The following is a 22,559-nucleotide window of genomic DNA, read 5'->3' on the forward strand; positions in this document are numbered from 1 at the left end:
GTTTTGGCGTGATTTTGCTACTTATAATGGCACCCAAGTATAGTGATAAAGTGCTGTTTAGAATAACTAAGGACAAGAAGGCTGTATGGTGCCTTATGGAGAAAATACATGTGTTAGTTTCATTCAGGCATGAGCTGTGCTGTTATTGGCTGTCAGTTCAATGTTGGTGAATCGACCCTGTGCGTGTGTGTGTGCTCAGTTGCTCAGTCGTGTCCAGCTCTTTGAGACCCCATGGACTGTAGCCCGCCAGGGACCTTTGTCCATGGGATTTCCCAGGCAAGAAGTGGGTTGTCATTTCCTTCTCCAGGGATTCTTTCCAACCCAGGGATCAAACCCGCATCTCCTGCATTGGCAGGCAGGTTCTTTACCACCGCACCACCTGGGAAGTCGAATAAACTACACACACACACGCACGCACACACTCACATATATATATTTCAACAATGTACATGTTAAATAAGATATCTTCAAACAGAAGCACACATAAAACCATGTTATATATTGATTGGTTGGCGAACATGTGACCAGAAGCCTATAGTTACTTAATATTATATTTCTCCCAGAAGCAATGATTCAATATTCACTAATTTAGTGTGTGTGCTGACTTTATAGAATATATCTCTTGAGTAGTGAGAGTTGATTGTGATTTTGCATGTCACCATGATTATTGCCTTAGGTTAAATTTCTGAGAGTGGAATTACTGAGCCCACATGGAATGCCTCTACTGAGGTCTTTTCAGTTTGTATCAGTTAGTTCTTACTGCATAACAAACCTGTTTCCACCTCTGTAAAACACTAATTTTTAAAAAGCCGTATTACTTCCTGTCAACTTATGAGGAATCAAAGAGGTAGTGTCTGGCAAGTTGGTTAACTCTGGGCCTGGTGAGCAGTATGTGCTTTATAAGTACAAGCTCCATCATAGCATTTACTTGTATTGAAGATCTGTAGCAGGTATGCTCACAAACATAATCATAGGTTAATGTTATTTCTCCCCATTGAAGAGATAAGGAAGCTGAAGCCCAGGGAGGTAACACGACTTGTCCAAGATGTCAGAGCCAGGAAATGGCATGACCAGTCATTGCATCAAAGTTTCTACCGTCAGCTCAGTCCAATAGAGCTGTTGTGCATGGACTCATTATGATGGCCTAAGACTGAACCCACAGTATCTCTGAGGTCTGCCTGTACCATATGACCCAGCAGTTAAACTCCTGGACATTTTTCCGGGAGAAATGAGGGCCTGTGTTCACACAAAAACCTGTACATGAATGTGTATAGTGTTCATAGCAGCTTTATTCATAACAAATGATCCCAAACAGGAAACAGCCCAGATCTTCTTCAGTGGATAAAGGGTTAAACAAATTCTGCTCTCTATGGAATATTACTTAGTTATAATAAGGGACAAAAGAAAAACGGAAAACTAACAACAAATAGTAATAAGGAACGAACATATACCAGTCTCGGTGCATCTCCAGAGAGTTATACTGAGTGAAAAAAAGCCAGCCCCCTAGGGTTGCGCAATATATGAATTCATTTGCCATTCTTTAAAAAAAAAATATTTATGTACTTTTTGGCTGCACTGGGTCTTTCATTGCTGTGAGTGGGTTTTCTCTAGTTGCAGCAAGGGGGGCTACTCTTCATTGTGGTGCACAGGTTTTTCATTGCAATGACATCTCTTGTTGCAGAGCATGGGCTCTAGGGCCCAGAGGCTCAGTAGCTGTGGGATATGGGCTTAGTTGCCCCTCAGCATATGGGATCTTCCTGGACCAAGGATCAAAGCTGGGTTCCCCGCATTGACAGGTGGGTTCTTAATCAGGGGAATACCAGGGAAGTCCCATTTGTCATTCTTAAAATCACAAAGATTATAGAAACTGAGAACAGATGAGCCGTTGCCTGAGGTTAGGAGGGAACGGGGGCAGGAGGGAAGTGGGGGTGGCTGTAAAGGGGCAATGGCAGGGGTCTTCCTGGTGGTGGAAATATTCTGTATCTTATATCAAGATATAAATATCCAGAGTGTGAGATTATATTCCAGGTTTGCAAGATGTTACCACCGGGGGGAGGGCTTCCCAGGTGGTGCTAGTGGTTAAAGAACCTACCTGCCAATGCAGGAGATGTAAGAGACACTGGTTCGATCCCTGGGTCAGAAAGATCCTCTGGAGAAGGAAATAGTAACCCACTCCAGTAGTCTTCCCTGGAGAATCCCATGGACTCAGGACCCTGGCAGGCGAGAGTCCATGGGTTGCAAAGAACTGGACACAGCTGAAGCGACTTAGCAAAACACACACCACTGGGCCCTAGAGCCCATGCTCTGCAACAAGAGATGTCATTGCACGTGATCTCTTTGAATTATTTCTTATATTTACATGTGTACTTACAATTATCTCAAAATCAAACATTTAAATTAAGAAAGGCATTCCAGACTATTATATATAGAATGGATAAGCAATAAGAACTACCGTATAGCACAGGGAACTATATTCAATGTCCTGTGATAAACCCTAATGGATAGAGGATGAAAAAGAATGTATATGCATGTATAACTGAATCACTGTGCAGTAGATATTAACACATTATAAATCAACTATACTTCAGTAAAATAAATTTTTGAAAAAGACATCCTATCATTGCCAATCAATGATTCCTTGTTCTATTTTGCAGAAGGAAGCACTCCAAGCAGTGAGAATCAAAACTGATCAATGGATGGTGAATTTTAATACTCCCCAAGTTTTGTCCCCTTCTGTCACTCAAGCAGGGGTCTTGCCTACTGAGATTATTCCAGTAATCTGAGATTACTTCCAGTCTTTCATTTAATTAATAGTTTTATCATTTGTTAATGCTTCCATAGGGCTAATCCAGCTCAGCTTCCATGTTGCCCTGGCAACCTAAGACTAAGGTCCCCATTTGCTACTAAGAGAAACTAGAAAAAAAGATTTTCTTAGGAGCTTCCAAATGCAGGTCTCACAGTTCTTTCTTCTTCATACATGAGCTGGCATGTGTATCATGTAGGATATGGGACCATTCTCCTTTTTCCTGATCACTGAATTCATCTTCATCTAGCATCTATCTTTTCAGGCTACTTCAGAAATCGCCAGCTTTTGAGAGCAGAAGACACAAATCAGGCATCTTACCTGCACCTAAATCTCTCCATCTGGGGCCAACCTGGGCAGACCCAAGGTTTCCTTTCAGACCCATGAAGAGGTTGCTATGGATTCAAGAACAATGGGATGATTTTTTTTTCCCCCCTCAAAGAGTTACGCAATTTTCCAGCTGCTTCTGGAAGCAGCAGCTCTCCACTGAGCACATTTGGGTCAGGTGTGGGGTGAGGTGGGGATGTGGCATTGCTTCTGGCTTTGGTTACTTTCTGTGCAAGAATCATCTTCTTCACCCTAAGGATAAAACTGGAAGACAAATGCCTTGGGATCCTTCTCAGTATATTTTATGGTTGTGGTATGGTGGTGTCATCTGTGGGGAACTGATGTCCTAGGAAATTTTGCTTTAATTTTATCATTTATAGAACTGAGAGATGGGAATCAACACATTTTAAATAACTTCTGCATGCCACGCACTATGCTGGATGCTTTGCCATGCCTTAATTCATTGAATCTAAACTCCTGAATCTTCAAAACCATTCCCTGAAGTAAGCACTTGGATGAGTCCCCCTATATAAAGGAGGAGAGCTGGGTGCAGAGAGGGGAAGTGATTTGCCTGAGGTCACACAACTGGTAAGAAGTGGAGCCTGGATTTAGAGCCAAGTCTGTCAGCATCTAAAGTCCATGTTTTTTCTATTCTGTCATGCTGCCAGAGAGGCATTTTAATGTTTAGCGAAATGACTAACTGAGGGCTTATGCCAAGTCAGTCTCTTTGATAAGTGTATTACTAACTGGGACCTCATGGAATCCTTCCTGAGGTGCGTCTATTATCTATCTCTATTTCACTGAGGCTTAGGTGGGCCAGTGGTTAAGGCTGTGGGTCCAATGTAGGGGGCGCTGGTTTGATCCCTGGGGAACTAAGATTCCATATGTTGGATGGTGCAGCCCACCCCCCCTTGCCCCCCACCCCCACCCCAAACCCTGAGGCTTAGAGAGGAAACATAATTTGCTTTGATAGCTGTTTTGGTTCAGGTGGACCATGCTTTACATAACACACACTTCTGTGGCTGATACTGAAAAATTCCTCATTGTTAACTGCAAAGGTGTTTTGCTTTGGGAAGTAAATAGCCTACCCCATCAGAAGATCTGCTTTGTCAGTCCAGTTTACCAGGCCTGAAGATTAGCTTCCCCAAATCTTGACATTTCAGAGCTTGGTATTTGAGAAAGGGACTCTGGCTATCAAGAGGACAGCTTCACGCTACAGATCAGGAAATTCAGGTCCAGGGAGATGAAGGCAACTGCCCCAGGACACACAGTCTGACGGCAGCAGAGATGGACTCGAAGCCCTGCGCTCTGACTTTTTTAGGCCTGGGTCGCCCAGTTATTAAGTCAGGGACTTCGGCCAGGAAAAGAGAGGGAGGGACCCTGTAATCCTTCATTTCCCCACCTGCGAAATTGGTCAAGATAGGCCCTCCTGTGTAGTGGTGGGGGATACGCGGGTGTGGGAGTCCAGGGGCCGCCACCTTGTGCTAGCAAAGTGACAAGGTGTAGTGGAATGAAGATCTCAGCCTCAGGAGTTCCCAGAAGCGGTGGGAGGGTGTGCTGGCTGCAGAGGCGGAGCTTCGGGAGCCAGAGGCGGGGATTCGAGGATTCTGGGCGGAGCTTGAGATTTAAAACAGTTAGATGGGCCCTGGGCGGGAATTCAGTCGTGTCCGACTCTTTGCGACCCCATGGGCCGCACCACGCCACAGGCCTCCCTGTCCATCACCAACTCCCGGGCGGGAATTGCGATGCCACAAAAGAGAGTTGTTCGGCCGTGGGCGGGGCTTCTAGAAGTTGGGACTGGGTTTGTGACGCAGAAGGGACAGTTCTGAAGGGATGGGAGGGGAGCTGGGCTTAAGGACCCAAGAAGCCGGCGAAGGGTTCGGATGGGGCAGTGGGCGGAGCTTAGAGGAGCTGATGTTCCGGTTTTAAGGGACTCTGGGGGAATTTTTGAGGAGCCAGGGAATGTGGCTCGGCCGAACCAAGCAGGTCAGTGGGCGGGCTCTAAGGTCGCCGCTCCCTATTCTGAGGGGGCAGTGGGCGTGGCTCTCCGGTCACTCCGAGGGCTAGTGGGCGGTGCTTGCGCTTGGGCACCGCCTTCTTCCAAGGCCTACCTGCATCCCTCAGCGCGACCAGAGGAGGCGCTAGGGAGAGTGAGGCGTGGAACGCGGGATGGGAAGCGGGCTTCCCCTCCCGGAAGTGGGCGTGGCGTGCCGCAGTGCGGCGGCCCTGGTTGGGCGCGGCACTGCGCGGGGCGGGGCCTGTGTGCGGCGGCGGGGGCGGTGGCGGCTGTCCGCGCCCCTCCCCCGCACAGCGCTCAGTGCCAGGCGGGAGGCGGTAGCGGTTGGAGGCTTTGCCGGGCTTTGCGGTGGGGACTTCGGCAGCGGCGCCTCAGGCACCTCGGCCCTGGTGAGCTGCGCGCGCCCGGCAGGGCCGCTTGGGAACAAGCGAGGCGGGTGGACGGATCTGTCTTCTCAGCATGTGCGGGCGCCGGCTGACAGGAGCCGGCGGGGCGTAGGGCAGGGCCCGGTGGAGCGGACAGGGCTGGGTGGGCGCGCGCGGCGCGGGTCCCTGGGTCGGGGGCCCGCCCTGGCCGGTGTGCAAGGGGCAGGGGTCGGGGCTGCTTCGGGAGACTTGGGGTCCGGCGGGGCGGGGAGTTGAGGACCGAACCGCTCGGCCTGAGGAGAGTAAACCCAGGTCGCCTGTGGGGAAGAGGCTGCTCAGGGGAGACTTTTAGGGGTCCGGAACCCTCCTGGACGGGTGAGGAGCCGCGTGAGAATAGGGCTACCCCGGGAAGGATTGTAGGGGTCAGGGCTCTGCCGGGTTGGGTGGGGTCTTGGGTGGGGTGGGGCTGCGAGAGGCCAGGGCGCTGAGCCCGGGGGCGCCAGGCCTGGGGGCGGGGCTTGAGCCGCCCTGGGGAGCGAGGAGGGGGCGGGTGCCAGGGTCCGGGCTCGTGTGGGGTCTGGGGGAGCTGGGTTCTGCTTGGGAGAGGTGAGGGCGGCGGTCTGGCCTCGGGGTGCCTGCTTTGGGGTGAGAGGCCGGCACTGGACCCTGAAGAGCTGGGTTGGGGGGTCGGGAAGGGCGGGGCAGGGCTGGGTTTGGAGTGATGTGGGTGGGGGCGGTTTGAGAGGAGGCTGAGCCGGGCGGTGGGAGCCGAGATCTGGGACTGGCGAGGGAGGGGCGAGGGGGCAGGTTGGGAGAGGAAGAATGGGGCAGGAAGGCGGCAGGGTCGGGGGCCTGGAGTGTCCGCGTGCGCTGGGTGATTCAGAGCTAGGCTCGGGTGAGAGCGGAGCAGCTGGCGAGGGACGCAGTTAAGACGGAGCGCGGTGCAGGTGGGGCTCTGCTGCGCCTAAATGACTGAGGATGAGCTCAGATGTAGAGGCTGGAAATACGGGAACCGAGCCCTCCCGCCTGTCCACACAGGCGCGCACACTCTGCTCTCCGTCTCGAATGATATGAATGTGTTGGGGGCAAGTGGCCGGCTGCGGGAAGAGCCGAGAAGAAAGGGGCTTCCTTTTGCAGGAGAGGCGCTGGCCCTCCCGTCCTTTTTTGGGAGTGTTCAAAGGGTTTTGATGGCTGGAAAAGGAAACGTAGGCTTTACTGCATCGCGGTTTAGAATCACATCCTATATTTGGCTTTAATGTAGGCTGTCCTTGTTTTGTGGTGTCTGAAGTCCTTGCTCTACATGTTGCAAACGTGGGATTCAGGGTAAGAAGCAAATTGCAAGTCGCTCATCTTCCCCAGTGGAGCAAGATACAGAGGCCTTTCTTTCGTATAAGACATTTAAGCAGAATTGAATATAGTGCGTGTTTGTAAACTGGTTCTAGGGAACGAAGGTATTTACTTTTGGAAATGGTTACAACAAAATAGCAGGCCCTCTCACTTAAGCCTTCCTGCCCAGGGTTCCATCCTCAAACAGCACTTGTAGGGCTGGTAGTCACTCTATAATAATACATTTCATTGTCCTTATCTGGCAGAACTCTCTCCTGACACCAGCCTGCTAGAGTAGACAGAAACATGATTAAGTATAAGCAGTTGCTTTGTACCGTCTGCTGTTCAATTGTGAAGGCAAATAGATATCTGTTTATAGGACTGCGCTTTCTGCACTGCCTGTAAAACTGAAGACATGGGAAGACTCTATTTTGGACTTGATTCTATGTATTTCAGAAAATTAATTTAAAGGAAACATTTTTTTTTTTCTTTTGCCTTGGAGGTACATTTCAAATTCACAGCACCATGTTTGGATATGAAGCCTAATAGTAACTCTTGGGTCTGGGAGTTTGCATAAATAAATAGGAGGAGAAAGTGAAATAAAACTGGGAATTGTGTTGTATATTAGGCCTCCCGGTGCCATGTTCTGTGGTGGATGTTTGTCGTGTGTGTTGGGGATTGAACAAAGATTGGTATAAAGGTTGGGTACACACCTTTTGGACAAATCAGGAGTGTGCCCTGTCTGTGTTTGTTTTCAGTTATTTGTGGAAGGTACATTAAAGCCTGATGGATTCTGATGGACACATTCTAATGAGAGATCACTGCACAAAGTATTACATTTTTCATGATCATTTGTTTCTTTGCATGAAGATTGTGCTAATCAAAAGTTATGTCTATTACTTTACATATAGTTTGGGATCAGATTCAGGGTTGACAGACAGGACTTTTGATGTGTATGCTGCTTCATTATTTTTTTTTTAAAATTAAGGTGTAATTGACATGTAACATTGTTTCATGTGTACAGCATAATGATTTGATATTTGTATACACTGAAATGATCACCACAATAAACCTAGTTACCATTTGTCACCATACAAAGTTACATTTCTTTTTTTGTGTGATGAGAACTGTTAAGATTTAGTCTCTTGACAGCTTTCAAATATGCACTAGGTTATTGACTGTAGTCACTGTGTTGACTGTAAAATCCCATGACTTACGCATGTTTTTACTAGAAGTTTGTACTTCTTGACTCCGTTTACCCCTGACATATAGCCCTTTTTAAATACTTGGATTTTTTGATTTAAGTTTTATGCTTACCACAGCTGTCGCTGTTGAGATTCACTCCACCCATGAAGAGAGTCACTCAGATACCTACGAAATGGAATGTACAAAAGGAGAAGCGATCAGTTCTTAGTTATGTCACTGGGGGTGTGGAAATTCATTTCTGTAAGATGGCAGATTATTTCTTAATACTTTGTTTTGTTGCAAACAGTGTTTTAGAAATATTATATTAACCAAGTTGTTTTACCTTTGATTTCTTTTTCAGAGGTGGAACAATAAAAAATTTTGGGTGCTATTTTCAGATGCAGGGTACAAATCCAGGTTTGTTTTCCTTTGGATTCATCCTGTTCCTGAGTTTTAAGAACTCTTTTCTGACATGTGTATGTCTTTTTAAACATAAGATGCCTTTTCTCTATTAAAACATGGAAATACTCATGAATATTTTAGTATGACCTAGTACCCAGAATGTTAAGTAATAGAATCTCTCTGGGTTTTCATTGACCTAGTTCAGATCCTTTAAAATGAGTGAATAAGATTCTCCACTCCTTTTGAGAGCTTATTTTGTATTTCAGTGGCACATAATGCAATCCTTTTTGTTTTATAACTACTTTATGGAGCTATAATTCACATATCATACAATTCACCCATTTAAAGTGTAGAATCCACTGATTTTTGGTATATCCACAGAGTTGGACAGTCATCATAACAATTTTAGAATATTTTCATCGACCCAAAAGAAACCCTGTACCCATTAACAGTCTTACCCCCATCCCTCAATTCTTCTCCCTCCCCTGCTCTAGACAACTACATATCTACTTTTTGTCTCTATGGATTTCCCTTGTTTTGGACATTTTCTATAAGTAGAATCATACAATATGTGGTCTTCTGTGGCTTTTATTAAGCATAGTGTATGGAAGGTTTTTCTCTGTTGCAGCATGAGTAAGTACTTCATTCTTTTTCTAATAGTTGAAAAATACTCTGTTCCATTGCTTATCCATTCATCAGTTGATGGACATTTGGGTGTTTCTCCTTTTTGACTATTATGAATAATGCTTCTGTGAACATTTGTGTCCAAGTTTCTGTATGGACATATGTTTTCCTTTCTCTTGGGAATTACTGGGTCATATTGGTTACTCTGTGTTTAACTCTTAGAGGAACTGCCATATTTTTCCAAAGCAGTTGCACCATTTTACAGTCCCACCCGCAGTGTATAAAGGTTTCGATTTTTCTGCATCTTTGCCAACACTTGTTATCCTCTGTTTGATACTAGGCGTCCTAGTGGGTGTGAAGTGGTATCTCATTGTGGTTTTGATTTGCATTTCCCTCTTGTCCTTTGGGATCCGTGAAACCTTCCTTAGTCCTCGAAGGCAGACATTGTTCCTGTCCTCATACCTCAGACATTCATCACTCCCATCTGCTACAAGGAACTGTATCTGAACTTGAGCTCACAGTCTGAAAGGCACCTTCCTATAGAAGGCAGAATGTGAGAGAGAAATGGACATGGAAGGCAGGTCGAGATTCGCTTGCTCACAGCACGCTCTCTAGTGCTGAATGATTATTTTTATTGAAGTTAACTGGAAAGATCCTGAGGTCAGTGGGTTTGTTTCTCTGGTTATTATTTATACCTTTGTTGTCTATGTCAGAATAACATAAAGTACAGAGGTAATTCCCCTCTGCCTTTCTGGCAGAGTCCAGCTCTTACCAAAAAATTGCTCAGATGTAAACTGAGTGTTTGAAACATTTTCCTGAGGGCAGAATATTCTCATCCAGGCTCTTTCCCCCTGATAAACAGTGATGACTGGCTCACAGCCTTCTCAGCAGGGCAGATGGCCAGGGAGCACATTTGGTTGGTATGATTTAGCCACACCAAGCGCAAGCAGGCTTACCCTGATGGTGTTGAGTCAGTCAGTCAGTGCTGGAACTGCTCGTGTGCACCCCTCATGGTGGGTGAAAATTGAGTTTTAAAGGCGCATACTGCCTTCCTTTTCACTTGCTCTTGCTTCTCTCAGAGCATCTGATTAACGCTTTAATTAAAAATACTCCAATTAGTATCTTCCTAAGAATTAGAAAAAAACCAGTTGGCCATTTGAGGTTATGTTTTCTTTTTTGTGTGGTCACTGAAGTGATTGGAGTGGAGTGAGGTAAATTTCTAGGACTTCCTTGGTGGTCCAGTGGTTAAGAATCTGCCTTGCAGTGCAGAGGTCATGGGTTTGATCCCTGGTTGGGAAACTATTAATAAGATCCCATACGCTGAGGGTCAACTAAGCCGAGGTGCCTCGACTACTGAGCCTGTGCTCCACAACTAGAGAGTCTGGAGCGGATCCCTCATGACGCAACAAAGATCCCGTGTGCTACAACTAAGACCTGACGCAGCCAGGTAAATAAACAAATGCTTTAAAAAAATAATAATAAATTTCAGATTTGTCCTTTGTCTCATCAGGCTCAATGAGCTCTCTGTTTTTACATTGTTTCTTGCTCTGAGAGTTTTGTCTTTAGAGAAATTGAAGCAACGAATAATGCAGACCTTTAGAGCCAGACTGAGGGGGTTTCACTCTCTACTCCTGTTTTTAATAGCTGCGATTTTGTCAATTACCTGACCTCCCTGAGCCTTAGTTTCCTCTTCTGTGATACAGAGATGCTAACAGTACCTTGCTAGGTTTTGAGTAGACTCTGAATAAATTTGTGTTCCCTTGGTCTTCACTCTTAAATGTCTGTTAATGAATGGAATTGGGGAGAATCAATGAGGGGAAGTTTAATAACATTTTATTTTTGATGTTAAGCTATTAGTGTATGGATTCTCACTCCTACCTCTGCATTTTAGACTTCATATCCAACTTGAATCACTGGAGAGGAAAAAAGTGTTTAATTTTAGGATAGGAAGGTAGTGTTAAAAATGAGACAGTTTTTGGCCATCCATCTGAACTGGAACTGTCTATTCAGACGAGCTTCTCTTATGCAGGCCCTAGGCTTGTATTCAGTCTGTATTTTAAGGAAAAAGGTTTAGCTACTGGCAAAAAGATTGGTCTTTTTAGGATTTGGAAGGAGATTGTGCTGCAGTGTGTGAGATGCTCATGGGATGGAGTACGATGTGAGTGGCAGTGTTGTGATCAAGTGTAACGTTCTGTGTGGGAATAGAGCCTCCGTTGTCTCATGGGATGTTAAATTAGGCCTGTCATTTGAATCTTACATTAATGACAAAAATCATTCCTTCGGTTTGCCATAGTCAAGAGAAATCAAATTAATGCGGAGGTTGGGGGTGAAGGTGTACTCTAAGTGGAAGTAGAAACACTTGTGTTTTGCATGACTGAAGGTGGGAATTTCACAATACATATTTTTCCCCCTTTGGTCATGCAATTATCTCCATTTAAAAAAATTATGAATAATAGATCTTAGTTCTAGCTCTGGTAGGTCACTGTCTTTTGACAAATGTATCATTTTAGTGGGTTTGGGAGATTATTTCTCAGGCCCAGAGGTCCTCAACTTGATGCCCGTGAGGTTCAGCTCGGTCAGTCCAGCTGCCTGGGCTCCAACTCCCTGGTGACTCTGAATCACAGCTCGAGCGGAAAGTACCTCACTGGCTTGTTCCTCATCTGATGACCAGGGGACTGTGGTCACGGGCGTTTGAGAGACTTGCCAAGATCAGGAACTTGACTGTCCCTCCCTTCTGCCTCCACCTCCTTTCATGGATGGTGTAAGTTCATTTTTGTAATTGGTGGTGTTGATTTATACTATAGTGTGGATTTTTTTTTTAACAGTGTGAACCCCGATGGGCTTTCCTTGATTTTTAGTCCTTGACACAATGCAGCAATTCCCTCTTAAGCTTCCACTGTGGTCTTTTGCCAGACTTACACACTGAGCCCACTCACTGTCATTCACTTCAGTTCATCATCCAGATTGGTAGTTAGCACCAATTTCTTTTTTCTGCTTCTCATCTGCAGATTGAACATGTATTAAACTAGGAAACTTGGTCCAGATTTTCAGGGTTTCTTTTTAGATGTAGTTTGGGGAAACGTGAAAATACTTGGACTCTCTTGGATAGCCTTTGGTAGACGTCCTAGTTTCCATGTAAAGCTCCTTGACACTATTTTATTGACCCCTTTTTGTATCCTCAATCTTGTAATCTGACCATTATAGTATGTAGTTATGGTAAGGCTTTATCTTGGGTGTTTCAAAGACCAATTAATATTGCAAAGGTCAGCCCCATTAGGCCATCCATACATGAAAAGGCTCATTTTGACAGGAACAAGATCTGATGGGTACTGGAACTACAGACAGGTGTAGTGAAAACCCCATGGGGCTGGCAGAAGTTGATCATTGCTTCCCATTGTGGTCATTATGTTTCTGGGGAACCAAGGCAACCTGGGCAGGTGGCCATTTGGTGGAAGAGCCTTTTTGGCCCCATTGTGAACTCATAGTGTGTCCCATGTTCTGACAATTGCTGAGGTCTTCATCCTGTATGAACAAAGCCATAGTTTTTTCAGTTTTGTAAATGGCCGTAAACACATGTGGGAAAGAAAGTGTTGGGAGGGTGAAGCCTTTGGGGGTGTATTTTCCACTCTTGACATTATCAGGTTCTAGACAAAATTCACAGGCTCCCCCTCTGTAGGATGAATGTTTACTCACCATTATTTGCTTACTGCACATGAAAGATACTTAAATTCCTTTTCATAATGGTCAAGCATTCTTTTCTAGTTAAAGACTCTAATTCCTTTCATTCTTAGGAACTTAAAGAATTGAGGCCGATTTATTAATATAAGAACTCAAGCGCTGCCTGAGCGGTGACTGAGAAACCCATGTAAACTTGAGCTATCATCTCCGTTAAGCAGAAGGATTTATTAGGAGACTAGTCACTTTACAAGCTAGATGATAAATTAATTTTGCGGTTAGTAGTGTCTTTAGTTTAACATTTTCATCCTAGTTTTTCTTGGCAAGCAGGCGAGAGGCCAGAGCCAACAAGTGTTGGCCATAGCTCTTTGGGGCGATACTTAATAAGATGCGTGTTGTCCCCTTAGGCTCCCTGTCTTTTGTGTGAACCGCTGTTGCTTACAGTGTTACAGAGGAAAAGGGAAACTGGAAGTGTGTATGCTTCTTTATTTTAACCCTGCGATGTCCTTGACCTTTTGCGGTATAGAGCTATCTTGCATGCCCTGGGCTGAATTACAATGTCAAGTGGAACAAGTGATATGTCTTACCTGCAAAGGATAGTTGTGAGTCACTCGTTCCCTGACCCTGAGCAGTTCAGCTGCAGCTTCTGTTCTGGAGGCAGCGTGTCCATTCAGTCCCCAGCACAGGACTGGGTTGCATTCCCAGTCTAACTCAGTTATTTGGAACCAAGAAGGCATTTTTTGGGTATAGATTCAGTGTTATAGCAGTGGGTAAGTTCCCAGCCTAGACTGAAGAAATCTGTTTAAGTCACAGCACAACTTTTAAAGTGTTAGTGATGATAGCTGAATTCCAGGCCTTGGGAGCTGGGAGTCGAGTAAGGAAGGAACCCAGTTCTCCCCGGTGCCCAGCCCATGCCTATCTGTGCAGGGACATCCTGCAGCCTCAGGCCACAGCAGCCCTCCAAGTTCAGCTTGCTTCTCTCTTGACTTGAAGCTTCCACTCCCCTGTTCAACTGATCTCCTTTAAATAGTAGTGGCAAAGCAGGTGGTTCAAATGTGTTTCTACTAACTAATGTGCTTCTGGAGGGCTGCAGTTCCTACGAGACTACCACTGTCAGTGCGAGACCAACTGTGGCCCTAATTGTCTTAGCTTATTTTGTTCATGTCTCTTGCCCCTCTTAGAGATCCAGTATTACTGTTTTTACAAAGGAGATTCCTTACTGATAAACATCATCTCTGTGAAATGTTGGCCTGTAGTCAGTGTAACAGAGTTTCAAGGGAAAGGTTGAGGGAATTTGAGCAGGCTCAGGCAGAGCCCATGTAGGAGGCAGCCCTGGTTCCTGGAATTGGGAAGAAGCCTTGTCTGCTTTGGAAAGGTTCCTTCTGGAGAGCAGATGATGACATACTGTCCCACATCCACAAGACCTGGGAGGTGGTGGACCGGCTGTGTCTGGAGGTGGAGGGGAATATGGTCAGTAGGACAGAGGGTAACATTGACGACTGGCTCGTTGGTGGCTATGCCTCTGCTGAAGTCCCCAAGGGCAAAGGTGCTGAAAACACAGTAATCACTGGTGTTGATATTGTCTGAACCATCACTTGCAGGAAACCAGCTTCACAAAAGAAGCCTACAAAAAGTACATCAAAGATGATATAAAGTCAATCAAAGGGAAACTTGAAAAACAGAGACCAGAAAGAGTAAAACCTTTGATGATAGGGGCTGCAGAACACATCAAGCACATCCTTGCTAATTACTGTCAGTTCTTTTATTGATGAAAACATGAATCCAGATGGCAGGGCTGCTCTGCTGGACTACTGTGAGCATGGTGTGGCCCCGTATATGGTTTTCTTTAGGGATGGTTTAGAGATGGAATATGTTAATACACTTGGCAGTTACTTTGGGTCTGTCACCTGTCGTCATAACTGGCTGGCTGCTGCTTTTCATCCACACAGCACCAGGGCTTAGACAAATGGGACCGATGTCATCTCAAGCTCTTCATTTGTTCTGAACGGTGATTTATTTGGCGCAAAGGCATTGTTTTTAAGAAAACATGTCATGTACATTGTCTAAAAATAAAATGCATTTAAACTCAAGAAAAAGAAAAGTTCCTCACTGAAAACAGTGAGTCTGCTCAGCTTTTTTTCAAAACACTCATGATCCTTTTTTTTTTTTTTTCTCTCTCTTTTCATTTGGGAACCGCAGCTTAAAAGGGTTTTAAGTTTTAGTGACTTGGATTCTGGAATCTTAGAGTAGTGGTAGGTCAGGTCAGGGTAATAATGGCTGTAAGTTGGGGTGACTTGTGCTGGCCAGAGCCGTGTGCTAGTCTCCACCTGTATTTCTAATTCTTTATAAGCTCTTATCACAAAGCCCCTTCTTTCCTCAAGCAAAGGGAAATAATTGATCTTTCCTTTTTGTTATTACCTCTTTAAAGGGTTTGGATTGTTTGGTTTTTAAAAACATCTTCAACATTTTATGAAACTCAGTATAATAAGGATTAGGGACTTGATTTTCCTGGTGCAGGTAGAAAAGACTTCTTCACAAAGTGTTAATGGCAGGCTTAATGTTTTGATTTACTTTTAAAATGTGTAATAGTTGTAAAAATACATTACAAGCTTCCTCTAGCCCCCAGGTATACAATTCGTGGTGCTGAATTCTGTGTGTGGGGCCTGAGCCCTTTGGGGGTTGAAAGGACAGGGCGGTTGGAGAGTCAGTGTCTCTGGGACACTGGGTTGAGGCCCTGCCCTTGGGTTTACGAAATAGCACTGGGGTGACTCAGGGCAGGTGTAACAGGGGAAGAGTAATGTTGACGGATAAGGCAGATGACCCAGATTGTCCAAGGTCATGAGAACAGAATACACGTTTATACAGTGCATTTGAGTAAAATGGAAGTATGGTTTAGCTATGGAGTTATAAAGGTAGATGGAAATGTAAGTTATGGGTGTCACTAACGTTACTGATTTCTGTGCTAATAGTAATTACATTTTGAGCTAAACGAGTAGAAAGTTTAAAACCAGTAAGTGTGGAATTATTATTTTCCAGTTTGTGAAAGTGAACACTGGCACCACTATATGCCATGTTCCTCGAAGGCAGAGAAGTCTCACGTTTTTTGTGCCTTCATTGCCCAGTCCACTGCTGTGTGCCTGGCATACAGTAGATGTTCAGTAAATGCCAGTCAAATAATTGAACTTCAGTTTTGCATGTTATACTTGTGCTAGGGATTGTTAGTCTTCCTATTTTGCTAGAAGATGAAAGGAATAGAGGAAATTTTCTGTGGTGTAGAAGGACTGCTGATTGTAAACATTTGCTGGTTAAATTATCTCATGATAAGCTAGTCATCATTTTCATTTAAATGTGTTAGCATATATATACACATTTACTCACTGAAACATGTTTTATCTGTGAAGCAAATTTTGGAGTTCTAGTTATTTAAAGCATGAATTCTGATGAACTAATTTATTGAGTAAATTGAAAGTACTGGTAGCATGGAGTTCTTAGGGCTTTGATTTGTGGTTTGGTTAGCAACTTTGGGGCTTCCCAGGTGGCACTAGTGGTAAAGAACCTGCCTGCCAGTGCAGGAGTCACAAGAGGTACTGGTTTGATCCCTGGGTTGGGAAGATCTCCTGGAGTAGGAAATGGCACTCCACTCCAATATTCTTGCAACTCTGACTTTAGAAAGAATCTGAAGAGACGTCCTAGTGGAAGTGTGCCTTTGGCTGGAGAGTTTTTGTCAAAACAGGAATGGGAAGAAACCTGATGTGTACCAAGGTGAGGATTTATAGTTCAGGTAGCCCTCGAAAAAATGGAGTTTCCTTTTCTTGTCTTTCTCCTTCTGTCCAGTTTCCTGTCCTTTAATATACTTGCTGTAAAGTGCCCATAGTGGGCACTGCAGGGCCCCCAGGCCAGCCCCAGGGAGTCACAGGGCAGGTCTCAGCTCATTTCAGTGGCTCCTAGATCTCCAAGAATTTAATGTGCTTGGGTTCATTTCACTTGAAAAATTGACAAGAACCAAGTACATTAAGGTAGGGTGAATTGGGCACCCTTCCAGCTGTTGAATCATTTAGGAGTTCATTTGTGCAGTTTTAAAATTTGAAAATCCGTAGGCTTTGGTTTATATCCTGTTATAACATGTGATCACAAAAAAAGAATCATTTTGTAGCTGCATTTTTGTGTGTGTTAGTTTGGCCATTTTTAGAGGTTCCTGCAAACTATACATGTAAGTTTGTTATAAATGTAGTTTTTTAGACAAGTACTGTTAGGGGGTGGGACACCTCTGGTCTTTCCGCTGGCCTTCTACTCAAAATGCTTAAAGGATTCTTCCTGCTTTCATTTGAGGCATTTGAAAATTCTCTTTTAGTTACTATTATGTAGTCCAATTAATTTAACATAAAGGATTAAGGGCTATGATTTTCTTTTCAAATCATTATCCAGTTTGGAGGGAAATTGGATTTGGAATGGATGAGGTTACAGTTTTACCAGCTAAGGCTGGTAAAAGCTTCTAGTAATAGAGAATTCACTCCCAAAATACTTAGCCCAAATGAAAGCTCATTTTGCTTCTGAAAGTGAGCTTTGTCTCCGTTTCCCTGGAGGTATTTCCATTTTATTAGTAAAAGATGTGTGACATTTCCCACTTAAAGAACTGAGACCTTCTAAAGGTATTGAGTGGAGGCAATGGCACCCCACTCCAGTACTCTTGCCTGGAAAATCCCATGGATGGAGGAGCCTGGTAGGCTGCAGTCCATGGGGTCATGAAGAGTTGGACGTGGCTGAGCGACTTCACTTTCACTTTTCACTTTCCTGCATTGGAGAAGGAAATGGCAACCCACTCCAGTGTTCTTGCCTGGAGAATCCCAGGGACGGGGGAGCCTGGTGGGCTGCCGTCTATGGGGTCGCACAGAGTCGGACACGACTGAAGCGACTTAGCAAAGTATTTATTTGATAGTAATTACATTTTCCCTAGTGATGTTACATTTTACAGTTTCTTGATTGTAGACACTGATATTCTGAGTTTTTTGTGTTTCCCCCCTTTAGAAGAGAGGTGTGCTGATGAGGAAGTAGTTTGTAATTTTACCAAAAAGGATTAGACAAAATGATCTGTCCAGAGGTGCAGTAAGACTTCAGGAGTACAGGCGTGCTTACGCTCAGTTGCTCAGTTGTGTTCAGTTCTCTGCAACTGCATGGGCCGTAGCCCCCCAGGCTCCTCTGACTATGGGATTTTCCAGGCAGGGATACTAGAGTGGGTTGCCGTTTCCTTATCACACTTCACAGATAGAGTCTTTTCACAAAGTGGAAGGTTTGTGGAAGCCTTGCATCGAGAGAGTCTGTCAGCACCATTTTCCCAGTAGCGTTTGCCCACTTCACGCATGTGTTCACAGTTTGGTAATTCTTGCAATATTTCAGACTTCTTCATTATTATACTTGGTATGACGCTCTGTGATCAGTGCTCTTTGATGGTCCACTGATGTTTTGGAGCGTCACGAACCACGCCCATGTGGGTGGTGAACTTAATCAGGGGGTTTTCTAACTGCTCCACTACCTGGCTGCCCCCTTGTCCCTCTCTCCTTGAGCCTCCCTATTCCCTGAGACACAACAGTGTTGAAATTAGGCCAGTTCATAACCTTGCAGTGGCTTCTAAGTGTTCACGTGAAAGGAAAAGTGTTAGGTCTCTCACTTTAAATCAAAAGTTAGAAATAATAAGCTCAGTGAGGGAGGCTAACAGACTTCTTGGGCCAGTTAGTCAAGTTGTGAATGCAAAGGAAAAATTCTTGAAGGTCGCTGGTGAACCTGGAATGATAAAAGAAAGCAAAGCAATCTTATTGCTGATATGGAGACAGTTTTGGTGGTCTGGAGAGAATACCAAACCAGCCACAGCATTCCCTTAAGCCAAAGCCTAATCTCGAGCAAGGCCCTAACTCTCTTCAGTTCTGTGAAGGCTTAAAGTGAAGAAACTGCAGAAGAAAAATTTGAAGCTAGCAGAGGTTTCTTCATGAAGTTTAAGGAAAGAAACTGTCACTTAACATCAGAGTGCAAGGTGAGGCAGCAAGGCCTGATGTAGAAGCTGGAGCAAGTTATCCCGAAGATCTAGCTCAGATTATTAACGAAGGTGACCGCCCTAGACAACAGATTTTCAACATAGATGAAGTATTCTTCTAGTGGAAGAAGATGCCACCTGGGACTTGCATAGCAAGAGAGGAGAAGTCAGTGCCTCGCTTCAAAGCTTCAAAGGACAGGCTGACTCCGAGTGGCTAATGCAGCTCTTGACCTAAGGTGAAGACAGTGCTCGTTTACCATCCTGAATATCCTAGGGCCCTTAAGAGTCACTCTAAATCTACTCTGCCTGTGCTCTATAAATGGAACAACAAAGCCTGGATGACAGCACAGCTGTTTACAACGTGGTTTCCTGAATATTTTAAGCCTACTGTTGAGACCAACTGTGCAGAAAAACATTCCTTTCAAAATATTACTGCTTGTTGCTGACATACTTGGTCACTCCAGAGCTCTGGTGGAGAGGTAGAATGAGGTGAATGTTGTTTTCCTGCCTGCCAACACAGCTTCAGCTCTCTAGCCCATGGATCAAGGGGTAGTTTCAACTTTCAGATCTTACTATCGAAGACATAATGTTTTTGTAAGGCTATAGCTGCCATAGATGGTGAGTCCTCTAATGGATTGTGGCAAAGTCAATTGAGAACTTTCTGGAAAGGACTTACCATTCTAGATGCCACTTGGATCATTCATGATTCATGGGAAGAGGTCAGCATACCAACATTAACAGGGGTTTGGAAGAAGTTAATTCCAGTCGTCATGGATGACTTCAGTGGAGGAAGTAACTGCAGATGTGATGGAAGTAGCAAGAGAGCTAGAACTGGAGCCCCAAGATGGGTGTGGATTGCTGCCGCCTCCTGATCCGACTTGGGCAGAGCGGCTTCTCACGGGGGAGCAAAGCAAATGGTTTCTTGAGGTGGATTCTGTTCCTGGTAAAGATGTGAAGATTGTTGATATGACAACAAAGGTTTTATTTAGAATATTACATAAATTTAGATGATAAGGCAGCAGCCGAGTTTGAGAGGATTGAGCCCAATTTTGAAAAAAGTTCTGTCGTGGGTAAGATGCTGTCAAACAGCTTTGTGTGCTGCAGAGAAATCTTTCGTGAAAGGAAGAATCAATTGATGTGGCAGGCTGTTGTCTTAAGAAATTGCCATAGCCACCCAGCCTTTCGCAACTACCACCCTGATCTGTCAGCCATCAACCAAAAAGGATTATCACTCACTGAAGGCTCAGATGATAGCTGGTTTTTCAAAAAAGCAATTAGGTATTTTAAAATAAAGATGTATACATTGTTTTCAGACATTATGCTGCTGTGCGCTCAATAGACCATGTGCTCACTAAGTCGCTTCAGTTGTGTCTGACTCTGTGACCCTGTGGACTGTGGCCTGCCAGGCTCCTTTGTCCTATGGATAATGTGAATGGAACTTTTATATGGACTGGGAAACCCGAAAATTCTTGTGATTCACTTTACTTTGAGATGTGCTTTGTTGCAGTGGTTTGAACCTGAACCTGCATTATCTTTGAGCTGTGTACACCTGTGCACTTTCCTGTCTCTATAAAATGGCTGAAAATTCTGGAAACAGGGAGATTTTTTTATTTTAAACAGTGTTAGTTTTGTTTTCAAATAGCTTGTTCAGTATGTTTACCTTCAAGCTCTGGGGCACCTCTGTGGGCAAACTACCTTAATTTTAAAGCCACAGATTGTTACTAATCTGAAAAGTCATGTAAGTAATTTAAATATTTTCCCCTAGCTTTTGCTGTTTTCAGATACCCTGCTTATAAAGAGAAGGCTCTTGGGAACTCCTCCTAAAAGGTGGTTCTTCACCCTGAATTGACTCCCTGCCCCACGTACTCTGCGTCCCAGCAGCACAGTGACTTTGGTGTGAATATTCGATCGCAGGGTCTCCTCCTGGAGACTGTCAGCTCCATGAGAGCCTGGCCGGTAGCATCATGCCAAGCACATGGTCAGAGCTCAGTAAATAGTTGGTGAATAAATGCATGATGAATGACTGGGATTAAAGACCTCTTCAGCATTCACAGTCGAGCATGTGTGTTATGAGTATAACCCTATGGGTGCTGGTACTCCATTCTCCTTGAGTTGTGTGTGTTTTATGGGGGGATGTAGATTGCATCCTAGTGAAAGAAACATTCCGTATAGACTTGGAGGCTTTAGGTTAACACGTTTGATAGTAATTGTGTTAATAACAGCCCCGTAGAAATTCTTTTAGTTCTCCCACTTGTAGATGAAGAAACAACCAACCACGGGCCTGAATTGATTCAGCGGTTAGGTGACTGTGCCAGGGTAAGTTTACCTTGCATCCACGCCAGAGTTATTCCTACTCTACCTCCCTTGAACCAGGGTCAGGAGTGTGTTTATTTGATCACTGCTTGCCCAGGGTATATGGTATTAAAAAGGGAAGACGGCAGTTCTTCAGTTGAAGGAGATTAGTGTGTTTTTTTGACATTGCTACTTTTTCCTATGGCTAGCCTTATGAGGGTCTTCATAAAAATGCCTTTAAAAACCCACAGAAAGATCTGGGAGTCCGATAATTTCATTTCCTGCTCTAAGTATATTGCTAAAGAATTATTAAAATTTTATTCCAAGAGAAACTCCATCTCAGTAGTGCATACAGACTTAGCAAGTTTGAACAGTCATACACAATGTGCTTTTCCCCAGCTGTTGATAAGAAAAGTAGGTCAACAGTATAGAAAGAGCATTTCAAAACACATTCGTCATTAATTTTTAAGTGAGAGTGCTGGGCCAGTCATGTCGGTAAAGGTTCTGCAATTGGGATGAGCACTCTTGGGATTAATTTGGCTCTTTGAAGAGGGAGGCAGAACCAAGCTTCCGAGCCTGGTCTCCTGTGGGGCACTTTAGGGAAATGCTTCAGCTCAGAGGATTTTATTTGGTTCCATTGTGTTGTCTGGGCAGGCGGCGCCTGTCTCTTCGATGGGGGATTCTTCAGCGATCCTTTCTTAAAGCTCCAGGGAAGCATGGCGTGGCATGTTTATGAAAATGCTGATGATAGCTGGGAGATACAGGGCCTGTAAACATGTCACCCTTATATGTGACCTGGGGGAGACCTGCCCTTCCTTTGATAAAGTAACAAAAAAAATTCTGCCATCGAAGAGCTAGAGATGGCCCTCGCAACCTTTTTAAAATTCTTGATTTAGTAACTAAAATTCATGGCATGTCATTCTTCATTTTAAGGGAGTTCCAGCACAGACCTCTTTGGTTGATGAAGGGTCTTTCTTTAAGACAAGCATGCGAGCGCTGAAGTGGGATTTTGAGGTTTCGTATTTAGGATCTTTTTCTGTCGCTCTTTTGCTGTTCACGTCATGCTCGTTTCTTTTTTAAAAGTTGCAGCCTTATGGAGTGTGTTGACAGTTAATTGTGAGACGGCTGCAGCCTGCCTCGTGATTTGGCGCAGGTCGATAGCTTGTGTGGGCTCTTGTCACTGCATTTTTTGCTGTCACTCTGAGCTGCACTTCCTACTCTGTGGCATCGGGGAGTGCCTATACTGATTATCATTTTAGGAACTCTTTGTAACTCTTTGTAACTCTTTGTAATTCTTTCCTATGAGTACAGAGTTATAAACTGTAAAAGTAGGAGTTCTCTTCTTAGAAAGCTTTGAAAAGAGTAAACCTGTTCTTCGTAGCTCACCTTTTAGAAAGTATTCTTTTTTAAAGAACGATTGATCTTATTTTCAGCTGTGCTAGGTCTTGGTTGCCGTGCAGGGTTTTCTCTAGTTGGGGCACGCGGGGCTCTCTCTAGTTGTGGTATGTGGGCTCTTCA

The 22,559-nt window shown here is 44.5% G+C and overlaps 1 protein-coding gene and 1 pseudogene across 1 annotated transcript in view; both read left to right on the plus strand.

Annotated features, from left to right (window-relative positions):
- Window positions 1-5,475: 5,475 nt before the first annotated feature.
- Window positions 5,476-22,559, plus strand: part of CORO1C (coronin 1C) — a 78,533-nt gene continuing 61,449 nt past the window's right edge. Inside the window, exon 1 of the mRNA XM_068990094.1 lies at window positions 5,476-5,536. The gene's annotated coding sequence lies outside the window, so the exon portion shown is untranslated. The remainder of the gene's footprint in view (window positions 5,537-22,559) is intronic.
- LOC138093570 (translationally-controlled tumor protein-like) lies at window positions 7,145-14,686 on the plus strand (annotated as a pseudogene).

This window comes from Capricornis sumatraensis, chromosome 17, assembly GCF_032405125.1.
Source record: "Capricornis sumatraensis isolate serow.1 chromosome 17, serow.2, whole genome shotgun sequence".
In the NCBI taxonomy this organism is placed as follows: domain Eukaryota; kingdom Metazoa; phylum Chordata; class Mammalia; order Artiodactyla; family Bovidae; genus Capricornis; species Capricornis sumatraensis.